The sequence below is a fragment of the Xenopus laevis genome, chromosome 7L, assembly GCF_017654675.1.
Source record: "Xenopus laevis strain J_2021 chromosome 7L, Xenopus_laevis_v10.1, whole genome shotgun sequence".
Taxonomy (NCBI): domain Eukaryota; kingdom Metazoa; phylum Chordata; class Amphibia; order Anura; family Pipidae; genus Xenopus; species Xenopus laevis.
The window spans coordinates 93,469,621-93,492,893 of record NC_054383.1 but is presented as its reverse complement, the minus strand read 5'-3'; positions in this window follow the sequence as shown (position 1 = coordinate 93,492,893).

The following is a 23,273-nucleotide window of genomic DNA, read 5'->3' as shown; positions in this document are numbered from 1 at the left end:
GCTTGAATAGCTCAGTTGGTAGAGCGCGCGGCTATGGTTGATAACCTGGTCCAAAAGGTTGTGGGTTCGATTCCCACCTCTGCCAAAAACGCAGCTCCAGTCAGCTGTGCCTAAACTGTCTCACGAGAGTGATGGAAGGGCAAGTGCCAGTAGTCCATCATCCGCCTTCCATTTGGCTGCCCCTTTTTCCAACTGGGGCTGTCCTTCTAAGCTACGCCGCTATGTACTTCTACTTCAGGCCAGGGCTTTCCCATCTAGCACCTTGCCTTTTGCATCAACTTGGGTATTTTTTCCCCATACAGAACTCTTTTTGGGGTTTGCCTAGCATCAGCCTGAAGTTGACCTTGGCAAATTGATTAATGAGGACAGTGGTTCTGTGCCAAGCTTAAAAAAAACAAGCATTTGAGAAGCTGACTAGCGAGTGCAGCTTTGGTGCGATTCTGCCGAAAAGAAAGTAGAGTACGCTCTTGATTGCAGATTGCAGATCTGCATAGAATAAAGGGTTCTGTACAGCCATAAAGAAACCTGAAAAGTCACCCACCCGGGATTTGAACTCAAGACCCCACGGTCAGAAACCTGCGTTTTAACCATTACACCACAGGAAACTAGACCTTATGCTATTGGTTCTGGATGACTGTAATAACCCATTGTCCTCTTGTGCCTCTGCATTGACCGGCAGGGCTGGAAGTCAATCTTCTGCCTAATAAAGTCAATACCAACCTGAGGCCCAGTCCTAAAAGAGCCTGCTTGAATAGCTCAGTTGGTAGAGCGCGCGGCTATGGTTGATAACCTGGTCCAAAAGGTTGTGGGTTCGATTCCCACCTCTGCCAAAAACGCAGCTCCAGTCAGCTGTGCCTAAACTGTCTCATGAGAGTGATGGAAGGGCAAGTGCCAGTAGTCCATCATCCGCCTTCCATTTGGCTGCCCCTTTTTCCAACTGGGGCTGTCCTTCTAAGCTACGCCGCTATGTACTTCTACTTCAGGCCAGGGCTTTCCCATCTAGCACCTTGCCTTTTGCATCAACTTGGGTATTTTTTCCCCATACAGAACTCTTTTTGGGGTTTGCCTAGCATCAGCCTGAAGTTGACCTTGGCAAATTGATTAATGAGGACAGTGGTTCTGTGCCAAGCTTAAAAAAAACAAGCATTTGAGAAGCTGACTAGCGAGTGCAGCTTTGGTGCGATTCTGCCGAAAAGAAAGTAGAGTACGCTCTTGATTGCAGATTGCAGATCTGCATAGAATAAAGGGTTCTGTACAGCCATAAAGAAACCTGAAAAGTCACCCACCCGGGATTTGAACTCAAGACCCCACGGTCAGAAACCTGCGTTTTAACCATTACACCACAGGAAACTAGACCTTATGCTATTGGTTCTGGATGACTGTAATAACCCATTGTCCTCTTGTGCCTCTGCATTGACCGGCAGGGCTGGAAGTCAATCTTCTGCCTAATAAAGTCAATACCAACCTGAGGCCCAGTCCTAAAAGAGCCTGCTTGAATAGCTCAGTTGGTAGAGCGCGCGGCTATGGTTGATAACCTGGTCCAAAAGGTTGTGGGTTCGATTCCCACCTCTGCCAAAAACGCAGCTCCAGTCAGCTGTGCCTAAACTGTCTCACGAGAGTGATGGAAGGGCAAGTGCCAGTAGTCCATCATCCGCCTTCCATTTGGCTGCCCCTTTTTCCAACTGGGGCTGTCCTTCTAAGCTACGCCGCTATGTACTTCTACTTCAGGCCAGGGCTTTCCCATCTAGCACCTTGCCTTTTGCATCAACTTGGGTATTTTTTCCCCATACAGAACTCTTTTTGGGGTTTGCCTAGCATCAGCCTGAAGTTGACCTTGGCAAATTGATTAATGAGGACAGTGGTTCTGTGCCAAGCTTAAAAAAAACAAGCATTTGAGAAGCTGACTAGCGAGTGCAGCTTTGGTGCGATTCTGCCGAAAAGAAAGTAGAGTACGCTCTTGATTGCAGATTGCAGATCTGCATAGAATAAAGGGTTCTGTACAGCCATAAAGAAACCTGAAAAGTCACCCACCCGGGATTTGAACTCAAGACCCCACGGTCAGAAACCTGCGTTTTAACCATTACACCACAGGAAACTAGACCTTATGCTATTGGTTCTGGATGACTGTAATAACCCATTGTCCTCTTGTGCCTCTGCATTGACCGGCAGGGCTGGAAGTCAATCTTCTGCCTAATAAAGTCAATACCAACCTGAGGCCCAGTCCTAAAAGAGCCTGCTTGAATAGCTCAGTTGGTAGAGCGCGCGGCTATGGTTGATAACCTGGTCCAAAAGGTTGTGGGTTCGATTCCCACCTCTGCCAAAAACGCAGCTCCAGTCAGCTGTGCCTAAACTGTCTCACGAGAGTGATGGAAGGGCAAGTGCCAGTAGTCCATCATCCGCCTTCCATTTGGCTGCCCCTTTTTCCAACTGGGGCTGTCCTTCTAAGCTACGCCGCTATGTACTTCTACTTCAGGCCAGGGCTTTCCCATCTAGCACCTTGCCTTTTGCATCAACTTGGGTATTTTTTCCCCATACAGAACTCTTTTTGGGGTTTGCCTAGCATCAGCCTGAAGTTGACCTTGGCAAATTGATTAATGAGGACAGTGGTTCTGTGCCAAGCTTAAAAAAAACAAGCATTTGAGAAGCTGACTAGCGAGTGCAGCTTTGGTGCGATTCTGCCGAAAAGAAAGTAGAGTACGCTCTTGATTGCAGATTGCAGATCTGCATAGAATAAAGGGTTCTGTACAGCCATAAAGAAACCTGAAAAGTCACCCACCCGGGATTTGAACTCAAGACCCCACGGTCAGAAACCTGCGTTTTAACCATTACACCACAGGAAACTAGACCTTATGCTATTGGTTCTGGATGACTGTAATAACCCATTGTCCTCTTGTGCCTCTGCATTGACCGGCAGGGCTGGAAGTCAATCTTCTGCCTAATAAAGTCAATACCAACCTGAGGCCCAGTCCTAAAAGAGCCTGCTTGAATAGCTCAGTTGGTAGAGCGCGCGGCTATGGTTGATAACCTGGTCCAAAAGGTTGTGGGTTCGATTCCCACCTCTGCCAAAAACGCAGCTCCAGTCAGCTGTGCCTAAACTGTCTCACGAGAGTGATGGAAGGGCAAGTGCCAGTAGTCCATCATCCGCCTTCCATTTGGCTGCCCCTTTTTCCAACTGGGGCTGTCCTTCTAAGCTACGCCGCTATGTACTTCTACTTCAGGCCAGGGCTTTCCCATCTAGCACCTTGCCTTTTGCATCAACTTGGGTATTTTTTCCCCATACAGAACTCTTTTTGGGGTTTGCCTAGCATCAGCCTGAAGTTGACCTTGGCAAATTGATTAATGAGGACAGTGGTTCTGTGCCAAGCTTAAAAAAAACAAGCATTTGAGAAGCTGACTAGCGAGTGCAGCTTTGGTGCGATTCTGCCGAAAAGAAAGTAGAGTACGCTCTTGATTGCAGATTGCAGATCTGCATAGAATAAAGGGTTCTGTACAGCCATAAAGAAACCTGAAAAGTCACCCACCCGGGATTTGAACTCAAGACCCCACGGTCAGAAACCTGCGTTTTAACCATTACACCACAGGAAACTAGACCTTATGCTATTGGTTCTGGATGACTGTAATAACCCATTGTCCTCTTGTGCCTCTGCATTGACCGGCAGGGCTGGAAGTCAATCTTCTGCCTAATAAAGTCAATACCAACCTGAGGCCCAGTCCTAAAAGAGCCTGCTTGAATAGCTCAGTTGGTAGAGCGCGCGGCTATGGTTGATAACCTGGTCCAAAAGGTTGTGGGTTCGATTCCCACCTCTGCCAAAAACGCAGCTCCAGTCAGCTGTGCCTAAACTGTCTCACGAGAGTGATGGAAGGGCAAGTGCCAGTAGTCCATCATCCGCCTTCCATTTGGCTGCCCCTTTTTCCAACTGGGGCTGTCCTTCTAAGCTACGCCGCTATGTACTTCTACTTCAGGCCAGGGCTTTCCCATCTAGCACCTTGCCTTTTGCATCAACTTGGGTATTTTTTCCCCATACAGAACTCTTTTTGGGGTTTGCCTAGCATCAGCCTGAAGTTGACCTTGGCAAATTGATTAATGAGGACAGTGGTTCTGTGCCAAGCTTAAAAAAAACAAGCATTTGAGAAGCTGACTAGCGAGTGCAGCTTTGGTGCGATTCTGCCGAAAAGAAAGTAGAGTACGCTCTTGATTGCAGATTGCAGATCTGCATAGAATAAAGGGTTCTGTACAGCCATAAAGAAACCTGAAAAGTCACCCACCCGGGATTTGAACTCAAGACCCCACGGTCAGAAACCTGCGTTTTAACCATTACACCACAGGAAACTAGACCTTATGCTATTGGTTCTGGATGACTGTAATAACCCATTGTCCTCTTGTGCCTCTGCATTGACCGGCAGGGCTGGAAGTCAATCTTCTGCCTAATAAAGTCAATACCAACCTGAGGCCCAGTCCTAAAAGAGCCTGCTTGAATAGCTCAGTTGGTAGAGCGCGCGGCTATGGTTGATAACCTGGTCCAAAAGGTTGTGGGTTCGATTCCCACCTCTGCCAAAAACGCAGCTCCAGTCAGCTGTGCCTAAACTGTCTCACGAGAGTGATGGAAGGGCAAGTGCCAGTAGTCCATCATCCGCCTTCCATTTGGCTGCCCCTTTTTCCAACTGGGGCTGTCCTTCTAAGCTACGCCGCTATGTACTTCTACTTCAGGCCAGGGCTTTCCCATCTAGCACCTTGCCTTTTGCATCAACTTGGGTATTTTTTCCCCATACAGAACTCTTTTTGGGGTTTGCCTAGCATCAGCCTGAAGTTGACCTTGGCAAATTGATTAATGAGGACAGTGGTTCTGTGCCAAGCTTAAAAAAAACAAGCATTTGAGAAGCTGACTAGCGAGTGCAGCTTTGGTGCGATTCTGCCGAAAAGAAAGTAGAGTACGCTCTTGATTGCAGATTGCAGATCTGCATAGAATAAAGGGTTCTGTACAGCCATAAAGAAACCTGAAAAGTCACCCACCCGGGATTTGAACTCAAGACCCCACGGTCAGAAACCTGCGTTTTAACCATTACACCACAGGAAACTAGACCTTATGCTATTGGTTCTGGATGACTGTAATAACCCATTGTCCTCTTGTGCCTCTGCATTGACCGGCAGGGCTGGAAGTCAATCTTCTGCCTAATAAAGTCAATACCAACCTGAGGCCCAGTCCTAAAAGAGCCTGCTTGAATAGCTCAGTTGGTAGAGCGCGCGGCTATGGTTGATAACCTGGTCCAAAAGGTTGTGGGTTCGATTCCCACCTCTGCCAAAAACGCAGCTCCAGTCAGCTGTGCCTAAACTGTCTCACGAGAGTGATGGAAGGGCAAGTGCCAGTAGTCCATCATCCGCCTTCCATTTGGCTGCCCCTTTTTCCAACTGGGGCTGTCCTTCTAAGCTACGCCGCTATGTACTTCTACTTCAGGCCAGGGCTTTCCCATCTAGCACCTTGCCTTTTGCATCAACTTGGGTATTTTTTCCCCATACAGAACTCTTTTTGGGGTTTGCCTAGCATCAGCCTGAAGTTGACCTTGGCAAATTGATTAATGAGGACAGTGGTTCTGTGCCAAGCTTAAAAAAAACAAGCATTTGAGAAGCTGACTAGCGAGTGCAGCTTTGGTGCGATTCTGCCGAAAAGAAAGTAGAGTACGCTCTTGATTGCAGATTGCAGATCTGCATAGAATAAAGGGTTCTGTACAGCCATAAAGAAACCTGAAAAGTCACCCACCCGGGATTTGAACTCAAGACCCCACGGTCAGAAACCTGCGTTTTAACCATTACACCACAGGAAACTAGACCTTATGCTATTGGTTCTGGATGACTGTAATAACCCATTGTCCTCTTGTGCCTCTGCATTGACCGGCAGGGCTGGAAGTCAATCTTCTGCCTAATAAAGTCAATACCAACCTGAGGCCCAGTCCTAAAAGAGCCTGCTTGAATAGCTCAGTTGGTAGAGCGCGCGGCTATGGTTGATAACCTGGTCCAAAAGGTTGTGGGTTCGATTCCCACCTCTGCCAAAAACGCAGCTCCAGTCAGCTGTGCCTAAACTGTCTCACGAGAGTGATGGAAGGGCAAGTGCCAGTAGTCCATCATCCGCCTTCCATTTGGCTGCCCCTTTTTCCAACTGGGGCTGTCCTTCTAAGCTACGCCGCTATGTACTTCTACTTCAGGCCAGGGCTTTCCCATCTAGCACCTTGCCTTTTGCATCAACTTGGGTATTTTTTCCCCATACAGAACTCTTTTTGGGGTTTGCCTAGCATCAGCCTGAAGTTGACCTTGGCAAATTGATTAATGAGGACAGTGGTTCTGTGCCAAGCTTAAAAAAAACAAGCATTTGAGAAGCTGACTAGCGAGTGCAGCTTTGGTGCGATTCTGCCGAAAAGAAAGTAGAGTACGCTCTTGATTGCAGATTGCAGATCTGCATAGAATAAAGGGTTCTGTACAGCCATAAAGAAACCTGAAAAGTCACCCACCCGGGATTTGAACTCAAGACCCCACGGTCAGAAACCTGCGTTTTAACCATTACACCACAGGAAACTAGACCTTATGCTATTGGTTCTGGATGACTGTAATAACCCATTGTCCTCTTGTGCCTCTGCATTGACCGGCAGGGCTGGAAGTCAATCTTCTGCCTAATAAAGTCAATACCAACCTGAGGCCCAGTCCTAAAAGAGCCTGCTTGAATAGCTCAGTTGGTAGAGCGCGCGGCTATGGTTGATAACCTGGTCCAAAAGGTTGTGGGTTCGATTCCCACCTCTGCCAGAAACGCAGCTCCAGTCAGCTGTGCCTAAACTGTCTCACGAGAGTGATGGAAGGGCAAGTGCCAGTAGTCCATCATCCGCCTTCCATTTGGCTGCCCCTTTTTCCAACTGGGGCTGTCCTTCTAAGCTACGCCGCTATGTACTTCTACTTCAGGCCAGGGCTTTCCCATCTAGCACCTTGCCTTTTGCATCAACTTGGGTATTTTTTCCCCATACAGAACTCTTTTTGGGGTTTGCCTAGCATCAGCCTGAAGTTGACCTTGGCAAATTGATTAATGAGGACAGTGGTTCTGTGCCAAGCTTAAAAAAAACAAGCATTTGAGAAGCTGACTAGCGAGTGCAGCTTTGGTGCGATTCTGCCGAAAAGAAAGTAGAGTACGCTCTTGATTGCAGATTGCAGATCTGCATAGAATAAAGGGTTCTGTACAGCCATAAAGAAACCTGAAAAGTCACCCACCCGGGATTTGAACTCAAGACCCCACGGTCAGAAACCTGCGTTTTAACCATTACACCACAGGAAACTAGACCTTATGCTATTGGTTCTGGATGACTGTAATAACCCATTGTCCTCTTGTGCCTCTGCATTGACCGGCAGGGCTGGAAGTCAATCTTCTGCCTAATAAAGTCAATACCAACCTGAGGCCCAGTCCTAAAAGAGCCTGCTTGAATAGCTCAGTTGGTAGAGCGCGCGGCTATGGTTGATAACCTGGTCCAAAAGGTTGTGGGTTCGATTCCCACCTCTGCCAGAAACGCAGCTCCAGTCAGCTGTGCCTAAACTGTCTCACGAGAGTGATGGAAGGGCAAGTGCCAGTAGTCCATCATCCGCCTTCCATTTGGCTGCCCCTTTTTCCAACTGGGGCTGTCCTTCTAAGCTACGCCGCTATGTACTTCTACTTCAGGCCAGGGCTTTCCCATCTAGCACCTTGCCTTTTGCATCAACTTGGGTATTTTTTCCCCATACAGAACTCTTTTTGGGGTTTGCCTAGCATCAGCCTGAAGTTGACCTTGGCAAATTGATTAATGAGGACAGTGGTTCTGTGCCAAGCTTAAAAAAAACAAGCATTTGAGAAGCTGACTAGCGAGTGCAGCTTTGGTGCGATTCTGCCGAAAAGAAAGTAGAGTACGCTCTTGATTGCAGATTGCAGATCTGCATAGAATAAAGGGTTCTGTACAGCCATAAAGAAACCTGAAAAGTCACCCACCCGGGATTTGAACTCAAGACCCCACGGTCAGAAACCTGCGTTTTAACCATTACACCACAGGAAACTAGACCTTATGCTATTGGTTCTGGATGACTGTAATAACCCATTGTCCTCTTGTGCCTCTGCATTGACCGGCAGGGCTGGAAGTCAATCTTCTGCCTAATAAAGTCAATACCAACCTGAGGCCCAGTCCTAAAAGAGCCTGCTTGAATAGCTCAGTTGGTAGAGCGCGCGGCTATGGTTGATAACCTGGTCCAAAAGGTTGTGGGTTCGATTCCCACCTCTGCCAGAAACGCAGCTCCAGTCAGCAGTGCCTAAACTGTCTCACGAGAGTGATGGAAGGGCAAGTGCCAGTAGTCCATCATCCGCCTTCCATTTGGCTGCCCCTTTTTCCAACTGGGGCTGTCCTTCTAAGCTACGCCGCTATGTACTTCTACTTCAGGCCAGGGCTTTCCCATCTAGCACCTTGCCTTTTGCATCAACTTGGGTATTTTTTCCCCATACAGAACTCTTTTTGGGGTTTGCCTAGCATCAGCCTGAAGTTGACCTTGGCAAATTGATTAATGAGGACAGTGGTTCTGTGCCAAGCTTAAAAAAAACAAGCATTTGAGAAGCTGACTAGCGAGTGCAGCTTTGGTGCGATTCTGCCGAAAAGAAAGTAGAGTACGCTCTTGATTGCAGATTGCAGATCTGCATAGAATAAAGGGTTCTGTACAGCCATAAAGAAACCTGAAAAGTCACCCACCCGGGATTTGAACTCAAGACCCCACGGTCAGAAACCTGCGTTTTAACCATTACACCACAGGAAACTAGACCTTATGCTATTGGTTCTGGATGACTGTAATAACCCATTGTCCTCTTGTGCCTCTGCATTGACCGGCAGGGCTGGAAGTCAATCTTCTGCCTAATAAAGTCAATACCAACCTGAGGCCCAGTCCTAAAAGAGCCTGCTTGAATAGCTCAGTTGGTAGAGCGCGCGGCTATGGTTGATAACCTGGTCCAAAAGGTTGTGGGTTCGATTCCCACCTCTGCCAGAAACGCAGCTCCAGTCAGCAGTGCCTAAACTGTCTCACGAGAGTGATGGAAGGGCAAGTGCCAGTAGTCCATCATCCGCCTTCCATTTGGCTGCCCCTTTTTCCAACTGGGGCTGTCCTTCTAAGCTACGCCGCTATGTACTTCTACTTCAGGCCAGGGCTTTCCCATCTAGCACCTTGCCTTTTGCATCAACTTGGGTATTTTTTCCCCATACAGAACTCTTTTTGGGGTTTGCCTAGCATCAGCCTGAAGTTGACCTTGGCAAATTGATTAATGAGGACAGTGGTTCTGTGCCAAGCTTAAAAAAAACAAGCATTTGAGAAGCTGACTAGCGAGTGCAGCTTTGGTGCGATTCTGCCGAAAAGAAAGTAGAGTACGCTCTTGATTGCAGATTGCAGATCTGCATAGAATAAAGGGTTCTGTACAGCCATAAAGAAACCTGAAAAGTCACCCACCCGGGATTTGAACTCAAGACCCCACGGTCAGAAACCTGCGTTTTAACCATTACACCACAGGAAACTAGACCTTATGCTATTGGTTCTGGATGACTGTAATAACCCATTGTCCTCTTGTGCCTCTGCATTGACCGGCAGGGCTGGAAGTCAATCTTCTGCCTAATAAAGTCAATACCAACCTGAGGCCCAGTCCTAAAAGAGCCTGCTTGAATAGCTCAGTTGGTAGAGCGCGCGGCTATGGTTGATAACCTGGTCCAAAAGGTTGTGGGTTCGATTCCCACCTCTGCCAGAAACGCAGCTCCAGTCAGCTGTGCCTAAACTGTCTCACGAGAGTGATGGAAGGGCAAGTGCCAGTAGTCCATCATCCGCCTTCCATTTGGCTGCCCCTTTTTCCAACTGGGGCTGTCCTTCTAAGCTACGCCGCTATGTACTTCTACTTCAGGCCAGGGCTTTCCCATCTAGCACCTTGCCTTTTGCATCAACTTGGGTATTTTTTCCCCATACAGAACTCTTTTTGGGGTTTGCCTAGCATCAGCCTGAAGTTGACCTTGGCAAATTGATTAATGAGGACAGTGGTTCTGTGCCAAGCTTAAAAAAAACAAGCATTTGAGAAGCTGACTAGCGAGTGCAGCTTTGGTGCGATTCTGCCGAAAAGAAAGTAGAGTACGCTCTTGATTGCAGATTGCAGATCTGCATAGAATAAAGGGTTCTGTACAGCCATAAAGAAACCTGAAAAGTCACCCACCCGGGATTTGAACTCAAGACCCCACGGTCAGAAACCTGCGTTTTAACCATTACACCACAGGAAACTAGACCTTATGCTATTGGTTCTGGATGACTGTAATAACCCATTGTCCTCTTGTGCCTCTGCATTGACCGGCAGGGCTGGAAGTCAATCTTCTGCCTAATAAAGTCAATACCAACCTGAGGCCCAGTCCTAAAAGAGCCTGCTTGAATAGCTCAGTTGGTAGAGCGCGCGGCTATGGTTGATAACCTGGTCCAAAAGGTTGTGGGTTCGATTCCCACCTCTGCCAGAAACGCAGCTCCAGTCAGCAGTGCCTAAACTGTCTCACGAGAGTGATGGAAGGGCAAGTGCCAGTAGTCCATCATCCGCCTTCCATTTGGCTGCCCCTTTTTCCAACTGGGGCTGTCCTTCTAAGCTACGCCGCTATGTACTTCTACTTCAGGCCAGGGCTTTCCCATCTAGCACCTTGCCTTTTGCATCAACTTGGGTATTTTTTCCCCATACAGAACTCTTTTTGGGGTTTGCCTAGCATCAGCCTGAAGTTGACCTTGGCAAATTGATTAATGAGGACAGTGGTTCTGTGCCAAGCTTAAAAAAAACAAGCATTTGAGAAGCTGACTAAGCGAGTGCAGCTTTGGTGCGATTCTGCCGAAAAGAAAGTAGAGTACGCTCTTGATTGCAGATTGCAGATCTGCATAGAATAAAGGGTTCTGTACAGCCATAAAGAAACCTGAAAAGTCACCCACCCGGGATTTGAACTCAAGACCCCACGGTCAGAAACCTGCGTTTTAACCATTACACCACAGGAAACTAGACCTTATGCTATTGGTTCTGGATGACTGTAATAACCCATTGTCCTCTTGTGCCTCTGCATTGACCGGCAGGGCTGGAAGTCAATCTTCTGCCTAATAAAGTCAATACCAACCTGAGGCCCAGTCCTAAAAGAGCCTGCTTGAATAGCTCAGTTGGTAGAGCGCGCGGCTATGGTTGATAACCTGGTCCAAAAGGTTGTGGGTTCGATTCCCACCTCTGCCAGAAACGCAGCTCCAGTCAGCAGTGCCTAAACTGTCTCACGAGAGTGATGGAAGGGCAAGTGCCAGTAGTCCATCATCCGCCTTCCATTTGGCTGCCCCTTTTTCCAACTGGGGCTGTCCTTCTAAGCTACGCCGCTATGTACTTCTACTTCAGGCCAGGGCTTTCCCATCTAGCACCTTGCCCTTTGCATCAACTTGGGTATTTTTTCCCCATTCAGAACTCTTTTTGGGGTTTGCCTAGCATCAGCCTGAAGTTGACCTTGGCAAATTGATTAATGAGGACAGTGGTTCTGTGCCAAGCTTAAAAAAAACAAGCATTTGAGAAGCTGACTAGCGAGTGCAGCTTTGGTGCGATTCTGCCGAAAAGAAAGTAGAGTACGCTCTTGATTGCAGATTGCAGATCTGCATAGAATAAAGGGTTCTGTACAGCCATAAAGAAACCTGAAAAGTCACCCACCCGGGATTTGAACTCAAGACCGCACGGTCAGAAACCTGCGTTTTAACCATTACACCACAGGAAACTAGACCTTATGCTATTGCTTCTGGATGACTGTAATAACCCATTGTCCTCTTGTGCCTCTGCATTGACCGGCAGGGCTGGAAGTCAATCTTCTGCCTAATAAAGTCAATACCAACCTGAGGCCCAGTCCTAAAAGAGCCTGCTTGAATAGCTCAGTTGGTAGAGCGCGCGGCTATGGTTGATAACCTGGTCCAAAAGGTTGTGGGTTCGATTCCCACCTCTGCCAGAAACGCAGCTCCAGTCAGCAGTGCCTAAACTGTCTCACGAGAGTGATGGAAGGGCAAGTGCCAGTAGTCCATCATCCGCCTTCCATTTGGCTGCCCCTTTTTCCAACTGGGGCTGTCCTTCTAAGCTACGCCGCTATGTACTTCTACTTCAGGCCAGGGCTTTCCCATCTAGCACCTTGCCTTTGCATCAACTTGGGTATTTTTTCCCCATTCAGAACTCTTTTTGGGGTTTGCCTAGCATCAGCCTGAAGTTGACCTTGGCAAATTGATTAATGAGGACAGTGGTTCTGTGCCAAGCTTAAAAAAAACAAGCATTTGAGAAGCTGACTAGCGAGTGCAGCTTTGGTGCGATTCTGCCGAAAAGAAAGTAGAGTACGCTCTTGATTGCAGATTGCAGATCTGCATAGAATAAAGGGTTCTGTACAGCCATAAAGAAACCTGAAAAGTCACCCACCCGGGATTTGAACTCAAGACCCCACGGTCAGAAACCTGCGTTTTAACCATTACACCACAGGAAACTAGACCTTATGCTATTGGTTCTGGATGACTGTAATAACCCATTGTCCTCTTGTGCCTCTGCATTGACCGGCAGGGCTGGAAGTCAATCTTCTGCCTAATAAAGTCAATACCAACCTGAGGCCCAGTCCTAAAAGAGCCTGCTTGAATAGCTCAGTTGGTAGAGCGCGCGGCTATGGTTGATAACCTGGTCCAAAAGGTTGTGGGTTCGATTCCCACCTCTGCCAGAAACGCAGCTCCAGTCAGCTGTGCCTAAACTGTCTCACGAGAGTGATGGAAGGGCAAGTGCCAGTAGTCCATCATCCGCCTTCCATTTGGCTGCCCCTTTTTCCAACTGGGGCTGTCCTTCTAAGCTACGCCGCTATGTACTTCTACTTCAGGCCAGGGCTTTCCCATCTAGCACCTTGCCTTTGCATCAACTTGGGTATTTTTTCCCCATACAGAACTCTTTTTGGGGTTTGCCTAGCATCAGCCTGAAGTTGACCTTGGCAAATTGATTAATGAGGACAGTGGTTCTGTGCCAAGCTTAAAAAAAACAAGCATTTGAGAAGCTGACTAGCGAGTGCAGCTTTGGTGCGATTCTGCCGAAAAGAAAGTAGAGTACGCTCTTGATTGCAGATTGCAGATCTGCATAGAATAAAGGGTTCTGTACAGCCATAAAGAAACCTGAAAAGTCACCCACCCGGGATTTGAACTCAAGACCCCACGGTCAGAAACCTGCGTTTTAACCATTACACCACAGGAAACTAGACCTTATGCTATTGCTTCTGGATGACTGTAATAACCCATTGTCCTCTTGTGCCTCTGCATTGACCGGCAGGGCTGGAAGTCAATCTTCTGCCTAATAAAGTCAATACCAACCTGAGGCCCAGTCCTAAAAGAGCCTGCTTGAATAGCTCAGTTGGTAGAGCGCGCGGCTATGGTTGATAACCTGGTCCAAAAGGTTGTGGGTTCGATTCCCACCTCTGCCAGAAACGCAGCTCCAGTCTGCTGTGCCTAAACCGTCTCACGAGAGTGATGGAAGGGCAAGTGCCAGTAGTCCATCATCCGCCTTCCATTTGGCTGCCCCTTTTTCCAACTGGGGCTGTCCTTCTAAGCTACGCCGCTATGTACTTCTACTTCAGGCCAGGGCTTTCCCATCTAGCACCTTGCCTTTGCATCAACTTGGGTATTTTTTCCCCATACAGAACTCTTTTTGGGGTTTGCCTAGCATCAGCCTGAAGTTGACCTTGGCAAATTGATTAATGAGGACAGTGGTTCTGTGCCAAGCTTAAAAAAAACAAGCATTTGAGAAGCTGACTAGCGAGTGCAGCTTTGGTGCGATTCTGCCGAAAAGAAAGTAGAGTACGCTCTTGATTGCAGATTGCAGATCTGCATAGAATAAAGGGTTCTGTACAGCCATAAAGAAACCTGAAAAGTCACCCACCCGGGATTTGAACTCAAGACCCCACGGTCAGAAACCTGCGTTTTAACCATTACACCACAGGAAACTAGACCTTATGCTATTGGTTCTGGATGACTGTAATAACCCATTGTCCTCTTGTGCCTCTGCATTGACCGGCAGGGCTGGAAGTCAATCTTCTGCCTAATAAAGTCAATACCAACCTGAGGCCCAGTCCTAAAAGAGCCTGCTTGAATAGCTCAGTTGGTAGAGCGCGCGGCTATGGTTGATAACCTGGTCCAAAAGGTTGTGGGTTCGATTCCCACCTCTGCCAGAAACGCAGCTCCAGTCAGCAGTGCCTAAACTGTCTCACGAGAGTGATGGAAGGGCAAGTGCCAGTAGTCCATCATCCGCCTTCCATTTGGCTGCCCCTTTTTCCAACTGGGGCTGTCCTTCTAAGCTACGCCGCTATGTACTTCTACTTCAGGCCAGGGCTTTCCCATCTAGCACCTTGCCCTTTGCATCAACTTGGGTATTTTTTCCCCATACAGAACTCTTTTTGGGGTTTGCCTAGCATCAGCCTGAAGTTGACCTTGGCAAATTGATTAATGAGGACAGTGGTTCTGTGCCAAGCTTAAAAAAAACAAGCATTTGAGAAGCTGACTAGCGAGTGCAGCTTTGGTGCGATTCTGCCGAAAAGAAAGTAGAGTACGCTCTTGATTGCAGATTGCAGATCTGCATAGAATAAAGGGTTCTGTACAGCCATAAAGAAACCTGAAAAGTCACCCACCCGGGATTTGAACTCAAGACCGCACGGTCAGAAACCTGCGTTTTAACCATTACACCACAGGAAACTAGACCTTATGCTATTGCTTCTGGATGACTGTAATAACCCATTGTCCTCTTGTGCCTCTGCATTGACCGGCAGGGCTGGAAGTCAATCTTCTGCCTAATAAAGTCAATACCAACCTGAGGCCCAGTCCTAAAAGAGCCTGCTTGAATAGCTCAGTTGGTAGAGCGCGCGGCTATGGTTGATAACCTGGTCCAAAAGGTTGTGGGTTCGATTCCCACCTCTGCCAGAAACGCAGCTCCAGTCTGCTGTGCCTAAACCGTCTCACGAGAGTGATGGAAGGGCAAGTGCCAGTAGTCCATCATCCGCCTTCCATTTGGCTGCCCCTTTTTCCAACTGGGGCTGTCCTTCTAAGCTACGCCGCTATGTACTTCTACTTCAGGCCAGGGCTTTCCCATCTAGCACCTTGCCCTTTGCATCAACTTGGGTATTTTTTCCCCATTCAGAACTCTTTTTGGGGTTTGCCTAGCATCAGCCTGAAGTTGACCTTGGCAAATTGATTAATGAGGACAGTGGTTCTGTGCCAAGCTTAAAAAAAACAAGCATTTGAGAAGCTGACTAGCGAGTGCAGCTTTGGTGCGATTCTGCCGAAAAGAAAGTAGAGTACGCTCTTGATTGCAGATTGCAGATCTGCATAGAATAAAGGGTTCTGTACAGCCATAAAGAAACCTGAAAAGTCACCCACCCGGGATTTGAACTCAAGACCGCACGGTCAGAAACCTGCGTTTTAACCATTACACCACAGGAAACTAGACCTTATGCTATTGCTTCTGGATGACTGTAATAACCCATTGTCCTCTTGTGCCTCTGCATTGACCGGCAGGGCTGGAAGTCAATCTTCTGCCTAATAAAGTCAATACCAACCTGAGGCCCAGTCCTAAAAGAGCCTGCTTGAATAGCTCAGTTGGTAGAGCGCGCGGCTATGGTTGATAACCTGGTCCAAAAGGTTGTGGGTTCGATTCCCACCTCTGCCAGAAACGCAGCTCCAGTCAGCTGTGCCTAAACTGTCTCACGAGAGTGATGGAAGGGCAAGTGCCAGTAGTCCATCATCCGCCTTCCATTTGGCTGCCCCTTTTTCCAACTGGGGCTGTCCTTCTAAGCTACGCCGCTATGTACTTCTACTTCAGGCCAGGGCTTTCCCATCTAGCACCTTGCCCTTTGCATCAACTTGGGTATTTTTTCCCCATACAGAACTCTTTTTGGGGTTTGCCTAGCATCAGCCTGAAGTTGACCTTGGCAAATTGATTAATGAGGACAGTGGTTCTGTGCCAAGCTTAAAAAAAACAAGCATTTGAGAAGCTGACTAGCGAGTGCAGCTTTGGTGCGATTCTGCCGAAAAGAAAGTAGAGTACGCTCTTGATTGCAGATTGCAGATCTGCATAGAATAAAGGGTTCTGTACAGCCATAAAGAAACCTGAAAAGTCACCCACCCGGGATTTGAACTCAAGACCCCACGGTCAGAAACCTGCGTTTTAACCATTACACCACAGGAAACTAGACCTTATGCTATTGCTTCTGGATGACTGTAATAACCCATTGTCCTCTTGTGCCTCTGCATTGACCGGCAGGGCTGGAAGTCAATCTTCTGCCTAATAAAGTCAATACCAACCTGAGGCCCAGTCCTAAAAGAGCCTGCTTGAATAGCTCAGTTGGTAGAGCGCGCGGCTATGGTTGATAACCTGGTCCAAAAGGTTGTGGGTTCGATTCCCACCTCTGCCAGAAACGCAGCTCCAGTCAGCTGTGCCTAAACTGTCTCACGAGAGTGATGGAAGGGCAAGTGCCAGTAGTCCATCATCCGCCTTCCATTTGGCTGCCCCTTTTTCCAACTGGGGCTGTCCTTCTAAGCTACGCCGCTATGTACTTCTACTTCAGGCCAGGGCTTTCCCATCTAGCACCTTGCCTTTTGCATCAACTTGGGTATTTTTTCCCCATACAGAACTCTTTTTGGGGTTTGCCTAGCATCAGCCTGAAGTTGACCTTGGCAAATTGATTAATGAGGACAGTGGTTCTGTGCCAAGCTTAACAAAAAACAAGCATTTGAGAAGCTGACTAGCGAGTGCAGCTTTGGTGCGATTCTGCCGAAAAGAAAGTAGAGTACGCTCTTGATTGCAGATTGCAGATCTGCATAGAATAAAGGGTTCTGTACAGCCATAAAGAAACCTGAAAAGTCACCCACCCGGGATTTGAACTCAAGACCCCACGGTCAGAAACCTGCGTTTTAACCATTACACCACAGGAAACTAGACCTTATGCTATTGGTTCTGGATGACTGTAATAACCCATTGTCCTCTTGTGCCTCTGCATTGACCGGCAGGGCTGGAAGTCAATCTTCTGCCTAATAAAGTCAATACCAACCTGAGGCCCAGTCCTAAAAGAGCCTGCTTGAATAGCTCAGTTGGTAGAGCGCGCGGCTATGGTTGATAACCTGGTCCAAAAGGTTGTGGGTTCGATTCCCACCTCTGCCAGAAACGCAGCTCCAGTCAGCAGTGCCTAAACTGTCTCACGAGAGTGATGGAAGGGCAAGTGCCAGTAGTCCATCATCCGCCTTCCATTTGGCTGCCCCTTTTTCCAACTGGGGCTGTCCTTCTAAGCTACGCCGCTATGTACTTCTACTTCAGGCCAGGGCTTTCCCATCTAGCACCTTGCCTTTTGCATCAACTTGGGTATTTTTTCCCCATACAGAACTCTTTTTGGGGTTTGCCTAGCATCAGCCTGAAGTTGACCTTGGCAAATTGATTAATGAGGACAGTGGTTCTGTGCCAAGCTTAAAAAAAACAAGCATTTGAGAAGCTGACTAAGCGAGTGCAGCTTTGGTGCGATTCTGCCAAAAGAAAGTAGAGTACGCTCTTGATTGCAGATTGCAGATCTGCATAGAATAAAGGGTTCTGTACAGCCATAAAGAAACCTGAAAAGTCACCCACCCGGGATTTGAACTCAAGACCCCACGGTCAGAAACCTGCGTTTTAACCATTACACCACAGGAAACTAGACCTTATGCTATTGGTTCTGGATGACTGTAATAACCCATTGTCCTCTTGTGCCTCTGCATTGACCGGCAGGGCTGGAAGTCAATCTTCTGCCTAATAAAGTCAATACCAACCTGAGGCCCAGTCCTAAAAGAGCCTGCTTGAATAGCTCAGTTGGTAGAGCGCGCGGCTATGGTTGATAACCTGGTCCAAAAGGTTGTGGGTTCGATTCCCACCTCTGCCAGAAACGCAGCTCCAGTCAGCAGTGCCTAAACTGTCTCACGAGAGTGATGGAAGGGCAAGTGCCAGTAGTCCATCATCCGCCTTCCATTTGGCTGCCCCTTTTTCCAACTGGGGCTGTCCTTCTAAGCTACGCCGCTATGTACTTCTACTTCAGGCCAGGGCTTTCCCATCTAGCACCTTGCCCTTTGCATCAACTTGGGTATTTTTTCCCCATTCAGAACTCTTTTTGGGGTTTGCCTAGCATCAGCCTGAAGTTGACCTTGGCAAATTGATTAATGAGGACAGTGGTTCTGTGCCAAGCTTAAAAAAAACAAGCATTTGAGAAGCTGACTAGCGAGTGCAGCTTTGGTGCGATTCTGCCGAAAAGAAAGTAGAGTACGCTCTTGATTGCAGATTGCAGATCTGCATAGAATAAAGGGTTCTGTACAGCCATAAAGAAACCTGAAAAGTCACCCACCCGGGATTTGAACTCAAGACCGCACGGTCAGAAACCTGCGTTTTAACCATTACACCACAGGAAACTAGACCTTATGCTATTGCTTCTGGATGACTGTAATAACCCATTGTCCTCTTGTGCCTCTGCATTGACCGGCAGGGCTGGAAGTCAATCTTCTGCCTAATAAAGTCAATACCAACCTGAGGCCCAGTCCTAAAAGAGCCTGCTTGAATAGCTCAGTTGGTAGAGCGCGCGGCTATGGTTGATAACCTGGTCCAAAAGGTTGTGGGTTCGATTCCCACCTCTGCCAGAAACGCAGCTCCAGTCTGCTGTGCCTAAACCGTCTCACGAGAGTGATGGAAGGGCAAGTGCCAGTAGTCCATCATCCGCCTTCCATTTGGCTGCCCCTTTTTCCAACTGGGGCTGTCCTTCTAAGCTACGCCGCTATGTACTTCTACTTCAGGCCAGGGCTTTCCCATCTAGCACCTTGCCTTTGCATCAACTTGGGTATTTTTTCCCCATTCAGAACTCTTTTTGGGGTTTGCCTAGCATCAGCCTGAAGTTGACCTTGGCAAATTGATTAATGAGGACAGTGGTTCTGTGCCAAGCTTAACAAAAAACAAGCATTTGAGAAGCTGACTAGCGAGTGCAGCTTTGGTGCGATTCTGCCGAAAAGAAAGTAGAGTACGCTCTTGATTGCAGATTGCAGATCTGCATAGAATAAAGGGTTCTGTACAGCCATAAAGAAACCTGAAAAGTCACCCACCCGGGATTTGAACTCAAGACCGCACGGTCAGAAACCTGCGTTTTAACCATTACACCACAGGAAACTAGACCTTATGCTATTGCTTCTGGATGACTGTAATAACCCATTGTCCTCTTGTGCCTCTGCATTGACCGGCAGGGCTGGAAGTCAATCTTCTGCCTAATAAAGTCAATACCAACCTGAGGCCCAGTCCTAAAAGAGCCTGCTTGAATAGCTCAGTTGGTAGAGCGCGCGGCTATGGTTGATAACCTGGTCCAAAAGGTTGTGGGTTCGATTCCCACCTCTGCCAGAAACGCAGCTCCAGTCTGCTGTGCCTAAACCGTCTCACGAGAGTGATGGAAGGGCAAGTGCCAGTAGTCCATCATCCGCCTTCCATTTTGCTGCCCCTTTTTCCAACTGGGGCTGTCCTTCTAAGCTACGCCGCTATGTACTTCTACTTCAGGCCAGGGCTTTCCCATCTAGCACCTTGCCTTTTGCATCAACTTGGGTATTTTTTCCCCATACAGAACTCTTTTTGGGGTTTGCCTAGCATCAGCCTGAAGTTGACCTTGGCAAATTGATTAATGAGGACAGTGGTTCTGTGCCAAGCTTAAAAAAAAACAAGCATTTGAGAAGCTGACTAAGCGAGTGCAGCTTTGGTGCGATTCTGCCGAAAAGAAAGTAGAGTACGCTCTTGATTGCAGATTGCAGATCTGCATAGAATAAAGGGTTCTGTACAGCCATAAAGAAACCTGAAAAGTCACCCACCCGGGATTTGAACTCAAGACCCCACGGTCAGAAACCTGCGTTTTAACCATTACACCACAGGAAACTAGACCTTATGCTATTGGTTCTGGATGACTGTAATAACCCATTGTCCTCTTGTGCCTCTGCATTGACCGGCAGGGCTGGAAGTCAATCTTCTGCCTAATAAAGTCAATACCAACCTGAGGCCCAGTCCTAAAAGAGCCTGCTTGAATAGCTCAGTTGGTAGAGCGCGCGGCTATGGTTGATAACCTGGTCCAAAAGGTTGTGGGTTCGATTCCCACCTCTGCCAGAAACGCAGCTCCAGTCAGCAGTGCCTAAACTGTCTCACGAGAGTGATGGAAGGGCAAGTGCCAGTAGTCCATCATCCGCCTTCCATTTGGCTGCCCCTTTTTCCAACTGGGGCTGTCCTTCTAAGCTACGCCGCTATGTACTTCTACTTCAGGCCAGGGCTTTCCCATCTAGCACCTTGCCTTTTGCATCAACTTGGGTATTTTTTCCCCATACAGAACTCTTTTTGGGGTTTGCCTAGCATCAGCCTGAAGTTGACCTTGGCAAATTGATTAATGAGGACAGTGGTTCTGTGCCAAGCTTAAAAAAAACAAGCATTTGAGAAGCTGACTAAGCGAGTGCAGCTTTGGTGCGATTCTGCCGAAAAGAAAGTAGAGTACGCTCTTGATTGCAGATTGCAGATCTGCATAGAATAAAGGGTTCTGTACAGCCATAAAGAAACCTGAAAAGTCACCCACCCGGGATTTGAACTCAAGACCCCACGGTCAGAAACCTGCGTTTTAACCATTACACCACAGGAAACTAGACCTTATGCTATTGCTTCTGGATGACTGTAATAACCCATTGTCCTCTTGTGCCTCTGCATTGACCGGCAGGGCTGGAAGTCAATCTTCTGCCTAATAAAGTCAATACCAACCTGAGGCCCAGTCCTAAAAGAGCCTGCTTGAATAGCTCAGTTGGTAGAGCGCGCGGCTATGGTTGATAACCTGGTCCAAAAGGTTGTGGGTTCGATTCCCACCTCTGCCAGAAACGCAGCTCCAGTCAGCAGTGCCTAAACTGTCTCACGAGAGTGATGGAAGGGCAAGTGCCAGTAGTCCATCATCCGCCTTCCATTTGGCTGCCCCTTTTTCCAACTGGGGCTGTCCTTCTAAGCTACGCCGCTATGTACTTCTACTTCAGGCCAGGGCTTTCCCATCTAGCACCTTGCCCTTTGCATCAACTTGGGTATTTTTTCCCCATTCAGAACTCTTTTTGGGGTTTGCCTAGCATCAGCCTGAAGTTGACCTTGGCAAATTGATTAATGAGGACAGTGGTTCTGTGCCAAGCTTAAAAAAAACAAGCATTTGAGAAGCTGACTAGCGAGTGCAGCTTTGGTGCGATTCTGCCGAAAAGAAAGTAGAGTACGCTCTTGATTGCAGATTGCAGATCTGCATAGAATAAAGGGTTCTGTACAGCCATAAAGAAACCTGAAAAGTCACCCACCCGGGATTTGAACTCAAGACCGCACGGTCAGAAACCTGCGTTTTAACCATTACACCACAGGAAACTAGACCTTATGCTATTGGTTCTGGATGACTGTAATAACCCATTGTCCTCTTGTGCCTCTGCATTGACCGGCAGGGCTGGAAGTCAATCTTCTGCCTAATAAAGTCAATACCAACCTGAGGCCCAGTCCTAAAAGAGCCTGCTTGAATAGCTCAGTTGGTAGAGCGCGCGGCTATGGTTGATAACCTGGTCCAAAAGGTTGTGGGTTCGATTCCCACCTCTGCCAGAAACGCAGCTCCAGTCTGCTGTGCCTAAACCGTCTCACGAGAGTGATGGAAGGGCAAGTGCCAGTAGTCCATCATCCGCCTTCCATTTGGCTGCCCCTTTTTCCAACTGGGGCTGTCCTTCTAAGCTACGCCGCTATGTACTTCTACTTCAGGCCAGGGCTTTCCCATCTAGCACCTTGCCCTTTGCATCAACTTGGGTATTTTTTCCCCATTCAGAACTCTTTTTGGGGTTTGCCTAGCATCAGCCTGAAGTTGACCTTGGCAAATTGATTAATGAGGACAGTGGTTCTGTGCCAAGCTTAAAAAAAACAAGCATTTGAGAAGCTGACTAGCGAGTGCAGCTTTGGTGCGATTCTGCCGAAAAGAAAGTAGAGTACGCTCTTGATTGCAGATTGCAGATCTGCATAGAATAAAGGGTTCTGTACAGCCATAAAGAAACCTGAAAAGTCACCCACCCGGGATTTGAACTCAAGACCGCACGGTCAGAAACCTGCGTTTTAACCATTACACCACAGGAAACTAGACCTTATGCTATTGCTTCTGGATGACTGTAATAACCCATTGTCCTCTTGTGCCTCTGCATTGACCGGCAGGGCTGGAAGTCAATCTTCTGCCTAATAAAGTCAATACCAACCTGAGGCCCAGTCCTAAAAGAGCCTGCTTGAATAGCTCAGTTGGTAGAGCGCGCGGCTATGGTTGATAACCTGGTCCAAAAGGTTGTGGGTTCGATTCCCACCTCTGCCAGAAACGCAGCTCCAGTCAGCAGTGCCTAAACTGTCTCACGAGAGTGATGGAAGGGCAAGTGCCAGTAGTCCATCATCCGCCTTCCATTTGGCTGCCCCTTTTTCCAACTGGGGCTGTCCTTCTAAGCTACGCCGCTATGTACTTCTACTTCAGGCCAGGGCTTTCCCATCTAGCACCTTGCCCTTTGCATCAACTTGGGTATTTTTTCCCCATTCAGAACTCTTTTTGGGGTTTGCCTAGCATCAGCCTGAAGTTGACCTTGGCAAATTGATTAATGAGGACAGTGGTTCTGTGCCAAGCTTAAAAAAAACAAGCATTTGAGAAGCTGACTAGCGAGTGCAGCTTTGGTGCGATTCTGCCGAAAAGAAAGTAGAGTACGCTCTTGATTGCAGATTGCAGATCTGCATAGAATAAAGGGTTCTGTACAGCCATAAAGAAACCTGAAAAGTCACCCACCCGGGATTTGAACTCAAGACCGCACGGTCAGAAACCTGCGTTTTAACCATTACACCACAGGAAACTAGACCTTATGCTATTGCTTCTGGATGACTGTAATAACCCATTGTCCTCTTGTGCCTCTGCATTGACCGGCAGGGCTGGAAGTCAATCTTCTGCCTAATAAAGTCAATACCAACCTGAGGCCCAGTCCTAAAAGAGCCTGCTTGAATAGCTCAGTTGGTAGAGCGCGCGGCTATGGTTGATAACCTGGTCCAAAAGGTTGTGGGTTCGATTCCCACCTCTGCCAGAAACGCAGCTCCAGTCTGCTGTGCCTAAACCGTCTCACGAGAGTGATGGAAGGGCAAGTGCCAGTAGTCCATCATCCGCCTTCCATTTTG